Source organism: Ranitomeya imitator, chromosome 2 (assembly GCF_032444005.1).
Source record: "Ranitomeya imitator isolate aRanImi1 chromosome 2, aRanImi1.pri, whole genome shotgun sequence".
NCBI classification, from domain to species: domain Eukaryota; kingdom Metazoa; phylum Chordata; class Amphibia; order Anura; family Dendrobatidae; genus Ranitomeya; species Ranitomeya imitator.
Window position 1 is genome coordinate 362,220,321 of NC_091283.1, and position 12,862 is coordinate 362,233,182.

The 12,862-nt window shown below is 45.6% G+C and overlaps 1 pseudogene; it reads right to left on the reverse strand.

Moving 5' to 3' along the window:
• The window catches only part of LOC138663856 (zinc finger protein 605-like), a 39,815-nt pseudogene that overhangs the window by 15,346 nt on the left and 11,607 nt on the right, over positions 1 to 12,862 (reverse strand).

Genomic DNA, 12,862 nt, shown 5'->3' on the forward strand with positions numbered 1-12,862 from the left:
CTCTGCATTGTTTGTTCTGCGAGGGGGGTGTCAGAGGAGTTTCCCTTCTGTGCAGATTTACAGCCTGAGGAGTGAAGGTGCCTTCACACTAAACGATATCGCTAGCAATCCGTGACGTTGCAGCGTCCTCGCTAGCGATATCGTTTAGTTTGACACGCAGCAGCGATCAGAATCCAGCTGTGATGTCGTTGGTCGGGGCTAGAGGGCCAGACCTTTCTTTGGTCGCTGGCTCTCCCGCTGACATCGCTGAATCGGCGTGTGTGACACCGATTCAGCGATGTCTTCGCTGGTAAACAGGGTAAACATCGGGTTACTAAGCGCAGGGCCGTGCTTAGTAACCCGATGTTTACCCTGGTTACCATCCTAAAAGTTAAAAAAACAAACGCTACATACTTACCTACCGCTGTCTGTCCCCGGCGCTCTGCTTCTCTGCTCTGGCTGTGAGCACAGCGGCCGGAAAGCAGAGCGGTGACATCACCGCTGTGCTTTTCGGCTGCCCGGCGCTCACAGCCAGAGCAGAGAAGCACAGCGCCGGGGACAGACAGCGGTAGGCAAGTATGTAGCGTTTGTTTTTTTTACTTTTAGGATGGTAACCAGGGTAAACATCGGGTTACTAAGCGCGGCCCTGCGCTTAGTAACCCGATGTTTACCCTGGTTACCAGGGGACCTCGGGATCGTTGGTCGCTGGAGAGCTGTCTGTGTGACAGCTCTCCAGCGACCAAACAGCAACGCTGCAGCGATCCGGATCGTTGTCGGTATCGCTGCAGCATCGCTTAATGTGAAGGGGCCTTGAGATGTGTAGGAGGAGGCAGCTGCAGAGGACGGAAGAGCCATTTTACTGGAGGGACAAGCTGGTTTGTCCATCAGATAAAAGTCAGTAAGTTTAGCTGGCACAGCCGGTTTGCAGGGTTTCCCCTTGTGCATGACGTACTGACACAGGTCGGAGTGGGTAAACAAGTCGATATGAAGCCGTGTAGAGACGGTTTATGGTCCTCTGGAGCTCCTCTCGATCAAGCAGCCATCTCCATAGGCTGGCTGGCTGGCTGGCAGGCCACATCCCCCCTGGTCTGAATGCTTATAACCATGTGAGATTTTGATTTTTCTTTTTCAATAATTTTGTAAAAACTTCTACATTTCAGGTTTTTTTTGTCAAGATGGGGCGCAGAGTGTACATTAATGAGAAAAAATTGACTTTTTTGAATTTGCCAAATGGCTGCAATAAAACAAAGAGTGAAAAATTTTAAGGGGTCTGAATACTTTCCGTACCCACCAAAATCAATTACTGACCAAGACAAAAACAGTTAAAATCTAACAGTAGACCTTGAAATGCAACATACATAAGCTTCAAAAACAATCGCAATGCTTCCATAAACCAATCTAGCAAAATCTGCATTCCCAAAGCCAAATGTCTCCCTTGTTTGAGCCTTAAGGTACCTTCACACATAACGATATTGTTAACGATATCGTTGCTTTTTGTGACGTAGCAACGATATCGTTAATAAAATCGTTATGTGTGACAGTGACCAACGATCAGGCCCCTGCTGGGAGATCGTTGGTCGCTGAACAAAGTCCAGAACTTTGTTTCGTCGCTGGATCTCCCGTGGACATCGCTGGATCGGCGTGTGTGACACCGATCCAGCGATGTCTTCACTGGTAACCAGGGTAAACATCGGGTAACTAAGCGCAGGGCCGCGCTTAGTAACCCGATGTTTACCCTGGTTACCATCCTAAAAGTAAAAAAAACAAACACTACATACTTACCTACCGCTGTCTGTCCCCAGCGCTGTGCTCTGCATTCCTCCTGCACTGTCTGTGAGCGTCGGTCAGCCGGAAAGCAGAGCGGTGACGTCACCGCTCTGCTTTCCGGCCGCTGTGCTCACACAGACAGTACAGGAGGAGAGCAGAGCACAGCGCTGGAGGACAGACAGCGTTAGGTAAGTATGTACTGTTTGTTTTTTTTACTTTTAGGATGGTAACCAGGGTAAACATCGGGTTACTAAGCGCGGCCCTGCGCTTAGTTACCCGATGTTACCCTGGTTACCGGCATCGTTGGTCGCTGGAGAGCGGTCTGTGTGACAGCTCTCCAGCGACCAAACAGCGACGCTGCAGCGATCCGGATCGTTGTCGGTATCGCTGCAGCGTCGCTTGTGAAGGGGCCTTTACAGTGTGACCATAAAATGTTAGTGTCCACATGTTTAGCATTGTACTAACGGGAAGAATACACTTAAGCATTGAAAGTGTGCGTGTCTCCAGAAGCACAAGCTAGGCACCACTTATTGGGTACTAAAATATTTGCAATTGTCATTCAATATCCACTGCGTGTTAGTTTCCAGAGAATATTTGTGGAATAAAAATAGTAGCTACTCCTGATGAGGAGTTCACTGAGGGTAACGGAGTCAATTTTATGTGATTTTCTAAAAATCTTCAAAAGGTGCCCTTATCTATTCCAGCAAAATCTGCATTCACAAAGCCAAATGATGCTCCTTTACTACGGAGCCCTGCCATGTGCCGAAATAGTATTTTATTGACACGTTGTGATGGTCTTTTGTAAGTAAGGGGGGCCTTAAACTGTCCCTGGAACTGGAATCCTAACTATCCCTGTCCCAGGAGGTACTTTTGGAGGTAGAGAAGCCAGAGTCTCCGATTTTACTATGCTATTGTTAAACTCTGGTCTGTCCCTTCCCCTACCCCATGAGGTATACAACAAATATGTAATGTAAACATCCACAAAAAACCTCTATGATACAAAAGCACTAATAAACAAAAGGGAGGAGGATAGGGACAGGGAGGAATAAACTAAATGGAAACAGGGATCAGGAGATAAACACACATGTACTACAGCAAACCTCAAATCACTACTACAACAACTCTACAAAAACCAGTTAGCTTTAGCACATAGTACAGGAAGTTGAATCTTTCACTGGCAGGGACAAGAAGGTCTGACCAGTTTATATAGGAAGAGGTAATGACCCGATCAGAAGCAGCTGAAATGGAGATGCATTTATCTGACCAGCATACAGCGGGTCATTAACCTCTTCAGCTCCAGATAAACTAAATCCATTTAACATAGAACACAAATTCACACCATCTCTAAAGAAGACCTGCGATTCATTATCCAACGTGACCATCTAACTCAAGGACTTCCAGAGACGTGACACCCTAGTTATACATACTGTCCTGTTGTGAATTCCGCTCTTGGGCTCCCTCCGGTGGTTGTAAGTGGCACTTTTGTGAGTTCTGCTCTTGGGCTCCCTCTTGTGGTTTCTAGTGGTATGGCTGCTCCTTGGATTTAGCTGTCTTCAGCTGCTTCCACTCATCTTCTTTTCTGCTCGGCTATTTATGCCTGGCTCTTTCTTCAGCCAGTGCCACTTGTAAAAGGTTCCTGGTTGGATTCTCATCTCTTTGGATTTCCCTGTTATCCTGACCAGTTCAGCAAAGATAAGTTTTTGCTTGCTCTTTTCTGTCCATAGATTGTGGACTTATCCGTTCTGTGCTTTCTATGTTTGTCCAGCTTATCAGTATGAATTTATTCTGTCTTGCTGGAAGCTCTGGGAAGCAGATTTACCCTCCACGCCTTTAGTCAGGTGTGGAGATTTTTTGTAAACTCTGCGTGGATTTTTTGTAGTGTTTTATACTGACCGCACAGTATTCCATCCTGTCCTATCTATTTAGCTAGACTGGCCTCCTGTGCTCATCCTGGTTTCATTCTGTGTATGTCTTTTCCCTCTCCACTCACAGTCATTATTTGTGGGGGGCTAATCTATCCTTTGGGGATTTTCTCTGAGGCAAGATAGCTTTCCTGCTTCTATCTTTAGGGGTAGTTAGCTCTTAGGCTGTGTTCGAGGTGCCTAGGGAGAGTTAGGAGCATCCCACGGCTACTTCTAGTGTTGTGTTGAGCTTAGGGACTGCGGTCAGTACAGTTACCACTTCCTTCAGAGCTCGTTCCATGTTGCTCCTAGACCACCGTATCATAACACTGTCCTATTTAAAAGAGGCTGCAAAATATATTGTGGGGGTCATTCTTCTATTTTCCCATATTGTAATACACCTTAAGGGTTACATTTCCTGAATGTGGTTTTTGATGCTATGAGGAGTGCAATTTTAAAAAATATAGGCCCTCCAAGTAACTCCAAAAGTAATTTGGTCACCAATAAATAAGTTTTGTATATTAAAATTCCTTGAAAATATGATAATTGGTTGTTTAAACCTTTTAAAGTCCACTGTGCTCTGAAAGCTTGCAAACATATTATTTTCTTGTTAGCCAATAAAGATATCACTCCTAGAATACTTCTGTCATCATTGGGCAGAAAAGTATTCACATCGATTTTTTTGGCTAACACGGTACCACAATACTATTTGTTATTGTACATCTTAAAAATATAAAAAAAATGTTCAAAAACTGCTGTTGATGTAAAGTAGAAATATGATAAATGCTATTTATTAAATCTGAAAAAAGCGAAAGGACAGCACCTCCAAAAATCATACAATATATCAAATGCCTCTCGGCAAAAATATATATAACTTAACATGAGGTTCTCCGCTTAACATTCCGATCAGACTGTATGAAGCCCACTGCCTTGTCACGGCAAAACTCGTAGTGGGTCCTACCACCCTAACGGAGCGGAGCCATGCGCCGAACACCACCACAGCGGCCATGCATTGGCAGGGCTGATGGCGCCGGGTCTCGACACCACGTTGCTTCACCAACACAAAACCACAGCAACAATGGCCGCCACACAGCACCAAATGAAAGGAGTCCCCATCACCCCCACGGGGCGGAGCCGTCCGCAGACCACCGCCACAGTAGCAATGCAGCGGCAGGGCTGACGGCCTGGTGTCTCACAGCACCAATGCTGCAAGACAGAGTCCCCATAACTGAACATGAGGTTCTCCGCTTAACATTCCAATCAGACTGTATGAAGCCCACTGCCTTGTCACAGCAAACCTCGTAGTGGGTCCTACCGCCCTAACAGAGCGGAGCCATGCGCCAAACACAGCCACAGCGGCGATGCATTGGCAGGGCAGATGGCCCGAGGTCTCCATACCGCATTGCTCCACCAACACAAAACCACAGCAACAATGGTCGCAACACAGCACCAGCACCAAATTAAAGGAGTACCCATCGCACCCACGGAGCGGAGCCGTGCGCCTCCAGTGCCTCTCGGCAAAAATATATATAACTGAACATGAGGTTCTCAGCTTAACATTCCGATCAGACTGTATGAAGCCCACTGCCACGTCATGGCAAACCTCATAGTGGGTCCTACCGCCCTAACGGAGCGGAGCCATGCGCCGAACACCACCACAGCGGCCATGCATTGGCAGGGCTGACGGCCCGGGGTCTCCACACCACGCTGCTTCACCAACACAAAACCACAGCAACAATGGCCGCCACACAGCACCAAATGAAAGGAGTCCCCATCACCCCCACGGAGCGGAGCCGTGCGCAGACCACCTCCACAGTGGCAGCAGCAGGGCTGACGGCCTGGTGTCTCACAGCACCAATGCTGCAAGACAGAGTCCCCATGACTCCAGACCGTGCCGCACCACCAGCACAATGCCCCAGAAACAATGGCCGCCACACAGCACCAACACCAAATGTAAGGAGCAATGAAACTCCCCTCCATCAAGCTCTTCAGTGAGAGCAAAAATGGGCTAGACCCCATACTTTGCAGTCTCCTGCTAATTCAATCCTGCTAAGGAGACTGCAAAGTAAGGGGTCTAGCCCATTTTTGCTCTCACTGAAGAGCTGGAGGAAGGCAAGTTTCAGTGCTCCTTTCATTTGGTGTGGGTGCTGTGTGGCAGCCATTGTTACTGTGGTTTTTTGCTGGTGGGGCGGCGCGGTCTGGAGTCTTAGGGACTCAGTCTTGCAGCATGGGTGCCGTGGGGCACCAGGCAGTCTGCCCTGCTGGTACATTGACGTGGCAGTGGGCTTCATACACTATGGTCAGAATGTTAAACTAAGAACCTCATGTTTAGTTATATAAATTTTTGCCTAATGGCTTTAGATAAATGATTTTTGGATGTGCGGTTCATGCTCTTTTTTTTCTACTATTTATTAAATCTGTTGTGTGGTATTACTATTTGTTTTAAGAGGATACAAAATCAATGTTTTAACTTTCTTATTCTTCAAAATATTTGGCAAATTTCAGATTTTTTCCATAAATAAACTCAAAACAAATTTACCGAAATTACCACTTACGAAAAGTACAATGTGTCACAGAATAAAATCCAACAATCTCAGGATCACTTGGATCAGGTTAAGCATTTTAACCCCTTCATGACCAGGGGATTTTTCGTTTTTCCGTGTTCGTTTTTCGCTCCCCTCCTTCCCAGAGCCATAACTTTTTTATTTTTCCGTCAATTTGGCCATGTGAGGGCTTATTTTTTGTGGGACGAGTTGTACTTTTGAACGACATCATTGGTTTTAGCATGTCGTGTACTAGAAAACGGGAAAAAAATTCCAAGTGCGGTGAAATTGCAAAAAAAAGTGCAATCCCACACTTGTTTTTTGTTTGGCTTTTTTGCTAGGTTCACTAAATGCTAAAACTGACCTGCCATTATGATTCTCCAGGTCATTACGAGTTCATAGACAACTAACATGTCTAGGTTATTTTTTATCTAAGTGGTGAAAAAAAATTCCAAACTTTGCTAAAAAAAAAAAAAACAAAATTGCGCCATTTTCCGATACTTGTAGCGTCTCCATTTTTCGTGATCTGGGGTAGGTTGAGGGCTTATTTTTTGCGTGCCGAGATGACGTTTTTAATGATAGCATTTCGGTGCAGATACGTTCTTTTGATCGCCCGTTATTGCATTTTAATGCAATGTCGCGGCGACCAAAAAAAAGTAATTCTGGCGTTTCGAATTTTTTTCCCGCTACGCTGTTTAGCGATCAGGTTAATACTTTTTTTTAATTGATAGATCGGGCGATTCTGAGCGCGGCGATACCAAATATGCGTAGATTTGATTTTTTTTTATTGATTTATTTTGATTGGGGCGAAAGGGGGGTGATTTAAACTTTTATGTTTTTTTTATTTTTTTCACATTTTTTTAAACTTTTTTTTTAACTTTTGCCATGCTTCAATAGCCTCCATGAGAGGCTAGAAGCAGGCATAGCACGATCGGCTCTGCTACATAGCAGTAGCAGAATTGCACGTGTGCTGTGAGCGCCGACCACAGGGTGGCGCTCACAGCGACGGGCAATCAGTAACCATAGAGGTCTCAAGGACCTCTATGGTTACCATTCACAAGCATCGCCGACCCCCGATCATGTGACGGGGGTCGGCGATGACGTCATTTCCGGCCGCCCGGCCGGAAGCGGTAGTTAAATGCCGCTGTCTGCGTTTGACAGCGGCATTTAACTAGTTAATAGGTGCGGGCAGATCGCGATTCTGCCCGCGCCTATTACGGGCACATGTCAGCTGTTCAAAACAGCTGACATGTCCCGGCTTTGGTGCGGGCTCACCGCGGAGCCCTGCATCAAAGCAGGGGAGCCGGCATCGGACGGTATAGTACGTCCGATGCCGGTAAGGGGTTAAAGTTATAACTACATTAAGTGACTCATGTCAGATGTGAAATATGGGAACTGGATAGAAACAAAGATAGAGCAGTAAAAATCGATGACATGAAATGAGAAACTGTGATATCTCTGGGTAATTATAATATGTGACATGGTAGCTTTCAAACTGTTGTAGGGTACAATATTTTTACATTTGCGTTGTGCGCCGCTGCGTCGGCGACACAACGCACAACGCAAATAAAAGCGCACCAAAACGCACGCAAAAACGCTGCGTTTTGCAACGCATGTGTCGTTTTATTGCCGAAATTTGGACGCAAGAAAGGCTACGTTCACATTAGCGTTTTGCGTGTTTGCGTCGGGCGACGCAGCGGCGACGCATGCGTCATGCGCCCCTATATTTAACATGGGGGACGCATGGACATGCGTTGTGCTGCGTTGTGCTGCGTTGTGCGACGCATGCGTTTTTTTTTTGCCGCAAGCGTCGGGCGCAGAAAACGCAACAAGTTGCATTTTTCTTGCGTCCAAATTTCGGCAAAAAACGACGCATGCGTCGCAAAACGCAGCGTTTTTGTGTGCGTTTTTATTTGCGTTGTGTCACCGACGCAGTGGCGCACAACGCAAATGTGAACGTAGCCAAAAATGCAACTTGTTGCGTTTTCTGTGCCCGACGCTTGCGGCAAAAAAACCGCATGCATCGCACAAAGCAGCACAACGCATGTCCATGCGTCCCCCATGTTAAATATAGGGGCGCATGACGCATGCATCGCCCGACGCAAACACGCAAAACGCTAATGTGAACGTAGCCTTAGAGAAAACTTTTCAAGATTAAAAAATACTAAATTTAATTTACTAATAAAGGGGGATTTTTATTTTCTGGCTTCATAGATTCAACAATGGATGACTCCAGTACAAGTTCTTATATAAATGCTCAAACTAATGGAGACAGGTTTGGTTGGAGGACCATGCAGTCATCTAAAGGCAGAATGTTGACCTTTAAAGGGACACTGTCACCTGAATTTGGAGGGAACAATCTTCAGCCATGGAGGCGGGGTTTTGGGGTTTTTGATTCACCCTTTCCTTACCCGCTGGCTGCATGCTGGCTGCAATATTGGATTGAAGTTCATTCACTGTCCTCCGTAGTACATGCCTGCACAAGGCAATCTTACCTTGCACAGGTGTGTACTATGGAGGACAGAGAATGAACTTCAATCCAATATTGCAGCCAGCATGCAGCCAGCGGGTAAGGAAAGGGTGAATCAAAAACCCAAAAACCCCGCCTCCATGGCTGAAGATTGTTCCCTCCAAATTCAGGTGACAGTGTCCCTTTAATTGTGAAATGACTGGGCAGGACAACTGATAAAGCAGAGTCAGACAAAGACTAAAGGTACCTTCACACTCAACGATATCGCTAGCGATCCGTGGCGTTGCAGCGTCCTGGCTAGCGATATCGTTGTGTTTGACACGCAGCAGCGATCAGGATCCTGCTGTGCCATCGTTGGTCGGAGCAGAAAGTCCAGCACTTTATTTTGTCGCTGGATCTCCTGCTGACATCGCTGAATCGGCGTGTGTGACGCCGATCCAGCGATGTCTTCACTGGTAACCAGGGTAAACATCGAGTTACTAAGCGCAGGGCCGCGCTTAGTAACCCGATGTTTGCCCTGGTTACCATTGTAAATGTAAAAAAAAAACACAACATACGCACATTTCGGTGTCTGTCACGTCCCCCGCCGTCACCTTCCCGCACGGACTGTGTGCTCTGCTTTACGGCCGGCCGGCGCTGACAGTCAGTGCGGGAAGCTGACGGCGGGGGACGTAACAGACACCAGAATGTGAGTATGTTGGGTTTTTTTTTACATTTACAATGGTAACCAGGGTAAATATCGGGTTACTAAGCGCGGCCCTGCGCTTAGTAACCCGATGTTTACCCTGCTTACAAGTGAACACATCGCTGGATCGGCGTCACACACGCCGATCCAGCGTTGACAGCGGGTGATCCAGCGACGAAATAAAGTTCTGGCCTTCTAGCTCCGACCAGCGATGTCACAGCAGGATCCTGATCGCTGCTGCGTGTCAAACACAACGAGATCGCTATCCAGGACGCTGCAACGTCACGGATCGCTATCGTTCAAAAGTTGCTCAGTGTGAAGGTACGTACCTTAAGAGGAATCTGTAACTTCTCTGCATTTGGTGGTTACTACTCACCTGTCCATGTATCTGTATGAATCTCCTCTTTACACCACTCATCACCCCTCACATGTGTCTCTATAGTATTAATATGGGTCAGATCTTTACCCTGAAACAAATATTGTAAAAGTTAGAGACAGATGGAGAAGTCACATCTATGATCAGCTATAATCCTGCCATCTCCACCGTTCTCATTACACAAGTATAAAACATACAATACTGGAGGATAAAACAAGACTGAACACAAGATCTTCACAGCCGTCTTCACATCATAAGGGAGATCTCATGACACCTTTTCGCCGACTACCTGATGATCCCGAGGAACATCTGGATTTTCTTGTTTACAGTCCTGAAGAAGAGGATGGGGACATCTCTCTGGTGTTGTCCTCTTACTGGATAGATCTGGAGGAAACACATACAGGGACTGAATTCATTCGTTACATACAGATAATTATAGGCCGTGTGTATTTAGTTCTGTCTATTACCTGGTGATGTGAGGGGCTGGGGAACCTCCATCATGATGTCCTTGTACAGATCTTTGTGTCCTTCTAAATACTCCCACTCCTCCATGGAGAAATAGACGGTGATATCCTGACACCTTATAGGAACCTGACAAATACAATGGTACCATCATCCCCCCGATCCCTTCATAGCATTACTGTATAATGTCCCAGCATTCCCAGCAGTGTCACCTCTCCATTCAGCAGATCAATGATCTTATAGGCGAGTTCTAGAATCTTCTGGTCATTGATGTCCTCATGCACCAAGGGGTGAGGTGGAGGCCCCATAATTGGGCTAAGGGGTCTTCCCCATCCATTAGACACAGGTTCCTGACAGCGCTCACTAGAGGTCTTCTTCACTACTGTGTAATCCTGGTTATGGAAAGACACATTAATAAATCTCACTACAGACTTTTCCAGAGTCCTCACCTGTCCAGTTCTGTCCATCTGTTATTCCCATAGATAAGAATGATGTAATGTGACGTCATCAGAATCTCTCACCTCTCCAGTAAGCCGGAAGAGGATCTCTAGAGTGAGGTGTAATATCTTCTCAGCCATCTTGTCCCTCTCCTTATCCATCCTTGACAGATGAATCAGGAAAATTATTCTATATAGTAGATCTCCACTGACGGGCCGAAATTGTAGGAAACTAAATGGGTAGAAGATGAGGTCGATGTAACATCATAAAGAATCCTGTGCAATAATGCAATTACTAGCGATAGGGGTAAACACATATTCAGGATAAATATAGACACACACCCGTGGTCCCGGAAGAGTAAAAAAAGTATATGAGAGGGAAGTCCACACCAAGGAGCAAACGGTACTGCACACAACACAATCGTGTGCTAAATAACAGGAATGGAATCACTGATGAAAAACATATACCTTTGGACTAAGGATGTCCCATAAATAAAGAATACAATCCACTTGGACTGTTTGAACAAAGCATGCAAATGTAGGCAACTGCCCAGTTTGGTGCTACGGGGCGCTGTGGTATGTATAAATACTGTTGCACAAACCAGTACAAATCATACAGGGTACATAGTTAGGGAAGAGCAACTGGTAACTAGACAGAAAATCTGCTACACACCCAAAAATGTATCGTGATATCTTGTCATTCTGAGGAAGAATTAAAATCGAGCTGTAGTTGGTAAGTGGTAAAAAATGTTTTGTAAACTGGAAAATGTGAAGGTGGTTGTGGTAAGAGCAGCCTGATTAGAATCAACGATCAAAGGTATAACACATGAAACAGTAGAAATAGGTTTTACAAAAATGGTACAATGTAATATAGCAAAAGCAGCTCGAATACCCACTCACCCCCTACGCAAACAGTCCTCATGGATTGTATGATTTTTTTTATGGGATATCCTTAGTGCAAAGGTATGTTTTTCATCATTGATTCCACAGAACATATAATTATATTTGTGATAAACTCGCACCTCGCTACCCCGTCTGACTTCACTATTATGTCGGAAGGAACACGCGGTACAGTCTCCTCACTTGCACCAACGTGATGTTCTGCACCCCATGGGGATACGCAAGGTCAGCTTGGCACAGTTTTACACAGACATCCCTTGTCTACATGGTCCCAGGGAGGCACGGGGAGTGAGAGAATGTGGCCCACGCAGCTGCTGACGTGGCACCACACTCGCTCACAAACCTGACATGCTAAGAGGTCCCTTTAACCCCTTCATGACCCAGCCTATTTTGACCTTAAAGGGACTCTGTCACCTGAATTTGGCGGGACTGGTTTTGGGTCATATGGGCGGAGTTTTCGGGTGTTTGATTCACCCTTTCCTTACCCGCTGGCTGCATGCTGGCTGCAATATTGGATTGAAGTTCATTCTCTGTCCTCCATAGTACACGCCTGCGCAAAGCAATCTTGCCTTGTGCAGGCGTGTACTATGGAGGACAGAGAATTAACTTCAATCCAATACTGCAGCCAGCATGCAGCCAGCGGGTAAAGGAAAGGGTGAATCAAACACCCGAAAACTCCGCCCATATGACGCAAAACCAGTCCCGCCAAATTCAGGTGACAGGTTCCCTTTAATGACCTGGCCGTTTTTTGCAATTCTGACCAGTGTCCTTTTATGAGGTAATAACTCAGGAACGCTTCAATGGATCCTAGCGGTTCTGAGATTGTTTTTTCGTGACATATTGGGCTTCATGTTAGTGGTAAATTTAGGTCAATAAATTCTGTGTTTATTTGTGATAAAAACGGAAATTTGGCGAAAATTTTGAAAATTTCGCAATTTTCACATTTTGAATTTGTATTCTGTTAAACCAGAGAGTTATGTGACACAAAATAGTTAATAAATAACATTTCCCACACGTCTACTTTACATCAGCACAATTTTGGAAACAAAATTTTTTTTTGCTAGGAAGTTATAAGGGTTAAAATTTGACCAGCGATTTCTCATTTTTACAACGAAATTTACAAAACCATTTTTTTTAGGGACCACCTCACATTTGAAGTCAGTTTGAGGGGTCTATATGGCTGAAAATACCCAAAAGTGACACCATTCTAAAAACTGCACCCCTCAAGGTGCACAAAACCACATTCAAGAAGTTTATTAACCCTTCAGGTGCTTCACAGCAGCAGAAGCAACATGGAAGGAAAAAATGAACATTTAACTTTTTAGTCACAAAAATGATCTTT